General features: G+C 33.8%; 1 long non-coding RNA gene across 1 annotated transcript; it reads right to left on the bottom strand.

Moving 5' to 3' along the window:
- Positions 1–2,247: 2,247 nt before the first annotated feature.
- Positions 2,248–2,607, bottom strand: LOC145100500 (uncharacterized). The gene is made up of 3 exons (XR_013705085.1): positions 2,568–2,607; positions 2,397–2,452; positions 2,248–2,303 (listed from the first exon to the last, which is right to left on the bottom strand). It is a non-coding gene; the product is annotated as an uncharacterized LOC145100500 (long non-coding RNA).
- Positions 2,608–3,348: the final 741 nt, after the last annotated feature.

Raw genomic sequence — 3,348 nt, forward strand, 5'->3', positions numbered from 1 at the left:
TGCTTTTAAAAAAAACACAAAGTGTCAAAACCTATAGAACTCCCCAACAATTTTTGTTGAAGTATTTTTAAACGTGTTTATTCTCAAGAAATTAGAAGTTGGATTTCAAGCCTCGTGAGTTATGGAAAAACCTTTGTTTTTTTGTCAATTGTTGTGTGTCAGTCTGTTCATACCCCATTTTATGTAAAACATGTAATGTTATTTAAATTTTGTACTGTTTAATGTATGTTTGTTAACTATGATCTAACTTCTTCGTTGCAACCTTGACGCTTCTGCCACAGGTTGGGGTGTGACAGATGTGGTCTTTCTGGTTGTGTTTCCACCGCGGGAGGGTTGTAGATTGTGTTTCTAAGAGAAAAAGAAGTGGTGGTCAACGATGGTGGGCGATGGTGGTGGAAAGCAAGTGGTGGTTTCGCTAATGCTTTTGTGAGCTGATTAGAGAAAAAAAAGGAATGGTATTAACTTAGGATTTTAGGTTGGGTGGGTGGGTTTGGAATTATCTTTTGTGTTTTCTCTTTTTTTAAATACAAAAGAAATTATAATTAAATAAAAAATAAAACAATTAAGGCAATATAGTCATTTTACATATGGTAAAGGATACATCAGGTAAACTTAAACTAACCAAGGATTACATGTGCATGTTTTAAACAAAAGAGGGACGGTCGGAGATAATTTTTGAAAATAGGAACTAAATGTGCATTTTGTCACCTACATGAGAGACGATACGTGTAATTTACTCTTTAATTTAGGGCATAGTTGATCACCGGTCTATGTAAACAAGCACATTTACACTTTTAATTTATTTTCTCTATTTATTTTACATATTCCTAATTTATATACCATTATCTGTTTGTATCATATTTTTAATGCTTTTGTAATTAAGATTTTTTAACATTTAGGAGATCACCCTCTCACCTCCTCCCCTTTATTTGTTGCCCATCACCACCATAGAAAACCTACTTTTGACATGACCACGATGAACCTAACCAACTTTTTAAAGCTAGAAATTTTCACAAAAATTTGTTAGAAACAAAAAATGAAACATATTACAAAATAATCAATTCAATATTAGCATGAATTAGTAACTTACTACCCCCTCTTAACGTCCGGGGGAGGGGAGTTCAAACTTATATAACTACGAAAGTCTAAGGAGTGAACCTGTAAATATAGAAAAATGTTCTACACAAACTTTTGAAACAAAATATGTGTAGATAGGAAACATGACAATACATTGTGTGTGTGTGTGGGGGGGGGGGGGTAGGGAGGGGGTAATCTGGAAGATTTCTATTAGGTAGGGACGATTTTTATAATTTTTTAAACACATGGACTATAGGGACCATTTTGGTACATTACAAAATTATAGGGACTCAATATGCTAATATTCAAAACCCTTCACTACTAGAAAAACCGCCTTTTACAATGCGCAATGCGCGTCGTGAAACGCTCAGACGACGCGCAAATGCACGTCAAGAAAGACCCTGTCATAACGAGAGACGACGCGCTTATGTGCGTCGTCTATTTACGACGCGCTCTTACGACACGCAATGTGTGTCAAGAAAGGCCCTATCATAAAGAAGACGACACGCGTTTGCGTGTCGTTACCTTACGACGTACATTTACGACGCGCATTGCATATCATTAAAGCCACTGTCATAAAGAAAGACGACACACATTTTTGCGTGTCATAAAGTTAAATGTTATAAAAATTACATATTTTGATAGATTTACTAATTTTCAAATTAAATAACAAATTAAAAATCTCATATTACAAAATAAAATACCATAAATAACAAAGATAATTCATTTCACTACTATGTCAAATACAAATAATTATTCCAATAGTGAGTAAATGTTATAAAAAAAATGAACTCAAAGGTCTAACTTCTATATGCTGCAAAATATATATACAATTGCATTATCTAGCTTACTATGTGCCAACAACTCTGTGTGTTTGCTTTTGCTTGAGTCTCGTTTCCTCCAAAGCTTCTACTTATGCCAAATTATGATATCTTAGGGTTCATGTCCAAATCAAGTAAAACATTGCTAGCTTAAATTCATCAAGTCCTTGGCGTGAAGTCTTAGATAGAAGCTTAACTGCAATCTCCAATCCTTCTAGTAGACCCTAAAGATAATTATTGGCCATGTAGCAGGATCAACCTGCCAAAATTGGATAATTTAAGAATATGCAACAAGAATGGTGAAAAGACATAAATGCCATCTAGCAGACCCTAAAGATCATTATTGGCCATTTGGGGACAAATTTTGTTCAATCTTTACACTTTCTTCCACAATTTTAATCAACCCTTCATGCAAATATAAGGGTAAAATGGTCATTTACTCTCTCATTTGGTTCCTTGATGTTTTAACATAATATAAATACAAGAGAAGATGATAACCTTCAAATGGTGTTCGATCATGAGAAGGAATATGCAAGCATTGAACATGAAAAACCCTGTCATTGTATAAAATTTAAGCAAACATTTACATACTCCTATTAAAGATTCTATAAAACAAAGATTTATAAGAAAGAATGTTCAAAGAGAAGATGAAGATCAAGTTCAACTCACTTTCCAAGAGCTTTCTCATGTACAACAAGGCAATCTCCAGTTCCTTCCAACGCTACACAAAGTATCACATCCAATTAGGAAGTAAATATAAGCATATCTTGCAGAGGTAAAATGGTAATTCGTGTAATTTTATAACCAAACAAAAATTACCTGGCAAATAGGACGAAACCATGTTGAGATCAAGTTTGGAGATGATATCATTAAATGAAGACCTATTGTGCATGTCAGCATCCTAACATCTTTGTACCACAGATAGTCATCTTGGTGGTGCACCTGATTCCGTCCCTACAAGACCACGTCTTAAACCTTTAGACACAACAACTACTGTCAGTTGCTTGCCAGTGTAGTTCATTTCCAGCACAGTGTGAGCCTGGCATCAGGGGATATTATATTATATTATTATTTTATAACTTTTAAATATACACCAATATATGAAAATGAAACTACATTGCTATTTCTTGTATTTAGCTCGATTAAAGCAAGAGGACATGAATGTTCTAGTACAAACTTTCTACAGTCAAGATACAAGTTATATAATGCAAGAAGTAGCCTTTCTTTGTGGGAAAGAAGACAAATATGCTTTTTTTTTTTTTTAAATTATGAGATTATGACATGGAAGAAGAGAAAGAAATATATAGATTTTCTTTTCAAAATTTTGGAGATAGTACTTGACCAAGCTGTTTATGCCATCAAAATCATGCAACTTTTATAACCATATATGTGACAACCCGAAATTTCCATTCTGAACAAACCATATCAAGCCAATAGAAGTTAGAACAGT

The sequence above is a fragment of the Lactuca serriola genome, chromosome 4 (assembly GCF_051521515.1).
Source record: "Lactuca serriola cultivar US96UC23 chromosome 4, Lser_US96UC23_V15, whole genome shotgun sequence".
Lineage (NCBI taxonomy): Eukaryota > Viridiplantae > Streptophyta > Magnoliopsida > Asterales > Asteraceae > Lactuca > Lactuca serriola.